General features: G+C 35.2%; 1 long non-coding RNA gene across 1 annotated transcript in view; it reads right to left on the bottom strand.

The window, feature by feature from the left end:
- Positions 1–862: 862 nt before the first annotated feature.
- LOC118764266 overlaps positions 863–9,047 on the bottom strand; it is a 13,450-nt gene continuing 5,265 nt past the window's right edge. The window contains exon 3 of the long non-coding RNA XR_005000066.1: positions 863–874. This is a non-coding gene — a long non-coding RNA (uncharacterized LOC118764266). The remainder of the gene's footprint in view (positions 875–9,047) is intronic.

The following is a 9,047-nucleotide window of genomic DNA, read 5'->3' as shown; positions in this document are numbered from 1 at the left end:
GGGTTTGTTGCCTAAGGATATTCGCGACTATTGTTTATAAGTTCATTTACAGGAAATTTATTTAGTGGCAACAATAGTAGAAAAGATTTGTTTTTCTGGTGATGGATTCCGCATACCATTTCAGTACATGGAATTTCTCACACAGGCAAAGTTTTCAATTAGAAGCAGCAAGTGAGTAAGTTACGGTTCAGCGAAGGTTGTTCCTATATGCGCATGTATGAATGTATGTAAGCTAGTATGCATATACGTGTGATGTGTGTATATGCGCACGCACACACGCATGTGGGGAATATCTTTACGATATAAGGCATGAAAAGTCTTTTACGTTTCGAGCCGACGCTATTTGACAAAAAGGAATAAGAGCAAATAAACAGAGAATGAGAAAAAATGTGTTGAGTTCAGCGGTCTAGCATGGCGAATGTATACATATGTAAGTATGTATACACTAGCTGATGATTATCACACATTGAAGACGGCTAACTACCCAGAAACCCGAGTCTGTGTGTATTACGTAGGGCAAGAGATGAGAGCGATGACCTCTCCTCGCAAATACTAATCGGACACAGACAGTGTGTCGTTAGCCAGCTGGAGGATATCACTTCTTGGGGCTAAACCAACAGTAACATCATCCTCTATGGGACCGCCACATTTAGTTGGCAGATATATTTTACGATATATATGTGTATGTGTGCGTGCGTGTGTGTGTGTATGAAAGAAATTTCATGTTGGCGATATGGAATTCCCCGCTTGCTGACTGTTGAACGGAAATCGTAAAGAAATTCACACGTCTTGGACACAACTGGACACAACTGGAACTGGTTGAAGAGACATCGTCCCATCTCTCTGCGAGAGGATTTTGCTCTGAATATTTTCGCTTCAGGAGGTTAATTCACAACTCTGTGTGACCAAGTCTGTATTCCTACCTCCATTAAGAAGGGATTATATGCTTCCAGCAAGCAGGTGTGAGAAATCGCCGATATCGCTAAGAGGACTAGGGTGCGAACCCAATGCTAATTTTCTGACCGGCCATAATCAACATCCACATTGAATATGGATGTGTGGGCGTGTGCGTGTTTGCGTTTGCATATATGTGTGTGTATACATATACATACATTCATGGCATACATATACATACGCACATGCGTTGCATAAATGTTTACATTCATATATGCAAACACACACACACACATGTATGTGGTGTGTGTGTTTACTCGCGTGTGTTTTCGCTTAACCTAACACCGCTTGCGACGCGGTGAGGTTTTTTCTGCCCTATATCTTGGTGTTTCGGTCAAATAACACCGACGAAATAAGCACCAGATTTAAAAGACAACCACTTGGGTTGATTTCTTCGGCTAAACTCTTCAAGTCTTTGCACCGCAATGGTATAGTCTGTGACACAGTACATTAGAGAAAATGCCTAAAATTCTAGCAAAAAGAAAAGAACAAGTACAAGGATTTTAAAATTTTGGGGTAAGGGTGCTGGTCGATCACACATGGACACGAGTACGTAACTGGTACTTATTTCAGCGAACCCGAAAGAATGAAAGACAAAGTCGGCCGCGGTAGAATTTGAAACCAGTATGTAGCGGAGGACGAAATGCCGGTATGCATACTGCCTGGAGTGCTAACGATTCTGCCAGCTCCCCACATTTTCAGCAGGATAAAATAATACAGTTAAAATCTAGACGTAATTCAAAGGTCTTAATTTGAGGATGCTGAGCTGAAAGGCTGTAGTGTAATCGAGAGCACCAGCAAATACTGGTTATGCAGTTTCGGTACCTAGTGAGGGCGCCCTGAACATTGTGATTTAATTTTTTTTTTTTAATCGCATGTGGTTTAGTTTCATCGGTTGTGTGGTGGGGAAAACGACATGCACTATTAAGTTGTGTTTCTTTACGGTCTGGATTCAGAACGCACCGTGTTTCACTTCGCCCTTCAACGTTCTGACACCGGTCTAATATGGACCTGACGAGTACAGATGCAGATTTAATCAGCTGTTCGCTCCTTGCACGCCACAAAAAAAATGCCATATTTTGGCATATGGTAGAAATCAATACATTTCACTTTAGAGTTTAAAATCATATGTTCCTCATTCGAACATAAACATACAGAGTCTCTGTAAAGCTTAATCCGCCAAGCATGTAAACAGGAAAATGTGGAAAGCAGGCAATTTTTACGAACACCCGCAGTGTCACACACACACATATGCAATCACACACACTCATACACCCTCGCACATATCCAAACTCACACACACATATTCATCCTCTACGTATATATATATTCATGTATATAACGATGCATACATACATACATGGATATATATATATATGTGTGTGTGTGTGTGCACATGTAGATACGTATATATATATATGCACATCCACTCATATATATATGTATACATATATATATATATAAGTTTAACAATTAAGGATAATCTCTTAATAAGGGATCTTAACAAGAAATTATCGGGTAGCTAGCGTGAAAACCTCATAAAAGAAAAGAATTCGAAAATAATTTTTTTCTTTTGAACAAATTAATTATATCTATATTGTATAGAGGGCATTATTACACATAAATGCCTCACACTAGGAGGGACAAAGTCATTACTACCAAAATTATACTAATCATACCCAAATGCAGTTTTTCAAAGCAAGACATTAAAAAAATGAATTTAGTTCTGTATCACCGTGATTTCACATTCAACTTACGTCTAATGATCGTCAGCAGAACTGATTCTGAACACATCATAAATAAACTACCAACCTTACGTAGCGAAGACGAACAGACAACTGCTCACTCCGGCCAAGCACATGGAATGTTTATAAATCATATATCCGGTAAATGGCGGGCTTTTTACGAACTGCATGTCGGGTAATGAAAAGTATTTCGGAATAAGTTTAACAATTAAGGATAATCTCTTAATAAGGGATCTTAACAAGAAATTATCGGGTAGCTAGCGTGAAAACCTCATAAAAGAAAAGAATTCGAAAATAATTTTTTTCTTTTGAACAAATTAATTATATCTATATTGTATAGAGGGCATTATTACACATAAATGCCTCACACTAGGAGGGACAAAGTCATTACTACCAAAATTATACTAATCATACCCAAATGCAGTTTTTCAAAGCAAGACATTTAAAAAAATGAATTTAGTTCTGTATCACCGTGATTTCACATTCAACTTACGTCTAATGATCGTCAGCAGAACTGATTCTGAACACATCATAAATAAACTACCAACCTTACGTAGCGAAGACGAACAGACAACTGCTCACTCCGGCCAAGCACATGGAATGTTTATAAATCATATATCCGGTAAATGGCGGGCTTTTTACGAACTGCATGTCGGGTAATGAAAAGTATTTCGGAATAAGTTTAACAATTAAGGATAATCTCTTAATAAGGGATCTTAACAAGAAATTATCGGGTAGCTAGCGTGAAAACCTCATAAAAGAAAAGAATTCGAAAATAATTTTTTTCTTTTGAACAAATTAATTATATCTATATTGTATAGAGGGCATTATTACACATAAATGCCTCACACTAGGAGGGACAAAGTCATTACTACCAAAATTATACTAATCATACCCAAATGCAGTTTTTCAAAGCAAGACATTTAAAAAAATGAATTTAGTTCTGTATCACCGTGATTTCACATTCAACTTACGTCTAATGATCGTCAGCAGAACTGATTCTGAACACATCATAAATAAACTACCAACCTTACGTAGCGAAGACGAACAGACAACTGCTCACTCCGGCCAAGCACATGGAATGTTTATAAATCATATATCCGGTAAATGGCGGGCTTTTTACGAACTGCATGTCGGGTAATGAAAAGTATTCGGAATAAGTTTAACAATTAAGGATAATCTCTAATAAGGGATCTTAACAAGAAATTATCGGGTAGCTAGCGTGAAAACCTCATAAAAGAAAAGAATTCGAAAATAATTTTTTTCTTTTGAACAAATTAATTATATCTATATTGTATAGAGGGCATTATTACACATAAATGCCTCACACTAGGAGGGACAAAGTCATTACTACCAAAATTATACTAATCATACCCAAATGCAGTTTTTCAAAGCAAGACATTTAAAAAAATGAATTTAGTTCTGTATCACCGTGATTTCACATTCAACTTACGTCTAATGATCGTCAGCAGAACTGATTCTGAACACATCATAAATAAACTACCAACCTTACGTAGCGAAGACGAACAGACAACTGCTCACTCCGGCCAAGCACATGGAATGTTTATAAATCATATATCCGGTAAATGGCGGGCTTTTTACGAACTGCATGTCGGGTAATGAAAAGTATTTCGGAATAAGTTTAACAATTAAGGATAATCTCTTAATAAGGGATCTTAACAAGAAATTATCGGGTAGCTAGCGTGAAAACCTCATAAAAGAAAAGAATTCGAAAATAATTTTTTTCTTTTGAACAAATTAATTATATCTATATTGTATAGAGGGCATTATTACACATAAATGCCTCACACTAGGAGGGACAAAGTCATTACTACCAAAATTATACTAATCATACCCAAATGCAGTTTTTCAAAGCAAGACATTTAAAAAAATGAATTTAGTTCTGTATCACCGTGATTTCACATTCAACTTACGTCTAATGATCGTCAGCAGAACTGATTCTGAACACATCATAAATAAACTACCAACCTTACGTAGCGAAGACGAACAGACAACTGCTCACTCCGGCCAAGCACATGGAATGTTTATAAATCATATATCCGGTAAATGGCGGGCTTTTTACGAACTGCATGTCGGGTAATGAAAAGTATTTCGGAATAAGTTTAACAATTAAGGATAATCTCTTAATAAGGGATCTTAACAAGAAATTATCGGGTAGCTAGCGTGAAAACCTCATAAAAGAAAAGAATTCGAAAATAATTTTTTTCTTTTGAACAAATTAATTATATCTATATTGTATAGAGGGCATTATTACACATAAATGCCTCACACTAGGAGGGACAAAGTCATTACTACCAAAATTATACTAATCATACCCAAATGCAGTTTTTCAAAGCAAGACATTTAAAAAAATGAATTTAGTTCTGTATCACCGTGATTTCACATTCAACTTACGTCTAATGATCGTCAGCAGAACTGATTCTGAACACATCATAAATAAACTACCAACCTTACGTAGCGAAGACGAACAGACAACTGCTCACTCCGGCCAAGCACATGGAATGTTTATAAATCATATATCCGGTAAATGGCGGGCTTTTTACGAACTGCATGTCGGGTAATGAAAAGTATTTCGGAATAAGTTTAACAATTAAGGATAATCTCTTAATAAGGGATCTTAACAAGAAATTATCGGGTAGCTAGCGTGAAAACCTCATAAAAGAAAAGAATTCGAAAATAATTTTTTTCTTTTGAACAAATTAATTATATCTATATTGTATAGAGGGCATTATTACACATAAATGCCTCACACTAGGAGGGACAAAGTCATTACTACCAAAATTATACTAATCATACCCAAATGCAGTTTTTCAAAGCAAGACATTTAAAAAAATGAATTTAGTTCTGTATCACCGTGATTTCACATTCAACTTACGTCTAATGATCGTCAGCAGAACTGATCTGAACACATCATAAATAATCATATATACATCATATATACACATATAAATATTCTTATACGACAGGCTTCTTGCAGTTTCATTCTGCCAAATCCACTCAGAAGGCTTTGGTCGGCCCGAAGCTATAGTAGAAGACACTTGTGCAAGATGCCACGCATTAGGACTGAACACGGGATCATGTGGTTGATAAGGAAGCTACTTACCACACAGCCACTCATATATATATATATATATATATATATATAATATATATATATATATATATATATATATATATATTCACGTATGTATGTATGTATATATATATCATTTATTATAATATTTATATATTATTTATATATATATGTGTATTATATATATATATATAATATATATATATATATATCATATATATATTATATATACGTACATATATACGTATATATACATGGTTATAAATGCACATATATACATATATATTTATAGAATCGCACACACAGACGCGCACACACACACCTATGTATGCATGTATATACATACTAAATGCTACCACTAATATTTGCTCAGTATCACACTATGATATATGCACTAACAAATTATGGTTTAGCAGATTCGGGAAAAGATACTTTCTAAATACTTTTTAACATTGCTTTTAAATTACTTTTTAAGTAGCATATTACTCATCAAGCTGTTATATGCATTATCTCAAATCTTAGTTATGTCTATTTTGTAACGGAATATACTACAATATGAAAGAAACTGTCTCGTTTTCAATCTCATGGTGATTATTTAACTGGTTTGGCCTTTTTCGTTTATATTCATAACAGATTTAATTGAAAAAACGCCAGAGTTCTCAACTTTATTGATAAGAGCTTCAGGTTCAAATTTCTTCATATTTCTTTCAAGTAATTGCTCATTTTTGCTTCGAAACATTTCAAACTGACAATGGTAATCAGGTTACTTTATCAAAGATAAATGAAAATATTGATTACAAGCGGCAACAACCACGTTGTTGTTGTTGTTATTAATGTTATTATTATTATTATTATTATTATTATTATTATTATTATTATTGTTGTTGTTGTTGTTGTTGTTGTTGTTGTTATTATTATCATTTTGTTATTATCATTATTATTATCATTATCATTATTATTATTATTATTATTATTATTATTATTATTATTATTATTATTATTATTATCATTATTATTATCATTATCATTATCATTATCATTATTATTATTATTATTATTATTATTATTATTATTATTATTATTATCATTATTGTTATTATTATCATTATTAAAGTGGCGAGCTAGTAGAAACGTTACCACGCCGGGCGGTATTTCGTCTGCTGCAACATGCTGAGTTCAAATTCCGCAGAGGTCGACTTTGCCTTTCATCCTTTCGGGGTCGACAAATTAAGTACCAGTTGCGTACTATGGCCCCCCCACCTCCCCAAAAATTTCGGGCCTTATGCCTAGCGTATAAATTTTATTATTATTATTATTATTATTATTGTTATTATTATTATTATTATTATTATTAGTAGTAGTAGTAGTAGTAGTAGTAGCAGCAGCAGCAGCCATAGCAGCAGCCACAGCAACAGCCACAGCAGCAGTAGCAGTAGCAGCAGTAGTAGTAGTAATAGCAGCAGCAGCAGCAGCAGTAGTAGTAGTAGTAGTAGTAGTAGTAGTAGTAGTAGTAGTAGTAGTAGTAGTAGTAGTAGTAGTAGTACCACACACACATACACACACACGCATTATATAATGGAAAATAGAGGCGGCAAGCTTGCAGAAACGATAGCATGCCGAGCTAAATGTTTAGCGGTATTTCGCCTGTCTTTACGTTCTGAGTTCAAATTCCTCCGAGGTCGACTTTGCCTTTCATCCTTTCGGAGTTGATAAATTAAGTATCAATCAAGTACAGGGGGCGATGTGACCGACTATCCTCGCCCCCTTCAAATTCCCGGCCTTGTGTCTAGAATAGAAAAATAAAATATATGTGAGTGTGTGTGTGTGTGAGTGTGTGTGTGTGTGTGTGTGTGTGTGTGTGTGCGTGTGTGTGTATTTGTTATTTGGGTCTGTGTTTGTCCCTCCACTATCGCTTGACAACCAATGTTGGTGTGTTTACGTGCTCGCCACTTTGAGGTTTGGCAAACGAGAGAGATATGATAGGCTTACAAAAAATAAGTCCTGGGGCCGATTTGTTTGACTAAAGGTGGTGCTCCAGCATGGCTGCAGTCAAATGACTGAAACAAGTAAAAAAACAAAATAAAAGAACAAAAGAATATACTTTGGGCTTCTTTCAGTTTCGATCTACCAAATCTACTCACAAGGCTTTGGTCGGCTCGGTGCTACAGACGAAGAGAATCGGCCAAGGTTCTACGATAAGAGATTGAACTCGAAACCATTTGGATGAGAAGCAAAACTTCTTACCACTCAACCGCTCCTTTAAAACGTCAAGCATTTCATTTTGAGGTGCGGGTTTTTTTTTTAAATTACTGTTTACAATATATTATAGAAAGGTTAAAGGGGAAATGGAGACGAAAGCGTCTCAAGTCAGTTAGCTTTTCAGAAACCGAATCATATCAGGAAAACACGGTGGGCTTGGATCATCGTTCATAGCAATGAAAGAAGAAATCAAATTATGATGAAGAATTCGCAGAATGGGAACGAAATATTTCCTGGCTAGGGATGCCAGATTAATTTCATAAATTTTCAAAACGCAGTAGATTGTGTTAGAAAACAGTCTAAAGGGAGAAAATTCCAAGTAAATTAAATATACATACTTACAACCATCCATTCATCTCTCCATCCATCCATCTATACACACATACATACATAAATACATAAGTACATACTTATATTTATGTATGTATATATGTGTGTGTCTATTTGTATGATTAAGGATGATATACAGGTCGATTCTAATCTGCTTAGTTGATAATTTAATATGGCATTCAATATGATTCTTACTTTGAAATTTTAAAGTAGTAGCAAGCAGCCCATATTAAAAGACTAAACGGGAGAATCCACTGTTTTTAACTTAATTTAGTAACCTTGTTTTTAGGCTTTAAAAGGAGCGGTCAGGTTGTTTGTTTGTTGTTTTGCAATTTTATTTGTAGAACAGAGATAATAAGAGAGACAGAGAGAGATAGAGAGCGGCAGAAGAGAGAGAGAGAGAGAGAGAGAGAGAGAGTCTGACTGAATGTGAAGAGGAAAGACAGAGATTAACGCTGCTATAGTTTGGTCTAATATGTACAAGTCAAATGATTTTGAGCTGTTCATAAAATGGCAATAAAAAATCCAGAAAGTATATATTCATGATATTAGCATGAGGGCAGGTGGTCTATTGGATAGGGTGTTGCATTCACGAACGAGAGATCGTGAATTCGATTCTCAGACCGGGTGGTGTGTTTTGGTCTTGAGCAAAACACTCCATCTCC

Source organism: Octopus sinensis, linkage group LG7, assembly GCF_006345805.1.
Source record: "Octopus sinensis linkage group LG7, ASM634580v1, whole genome shotgun sequence".
NCBI classification, from domain to species: domain Eukaryota; kingdom Metazoa; phylum Mollusca; class Cephalopoda; order Octopoda; family Octopodidae; genus Octopus; species Octopus sinensis.
The sequence above is the reverse complement of the archived record's forward strand: the minus strand, read 5'-3'. Positions and strand labels throughout refer to the sequence as shown.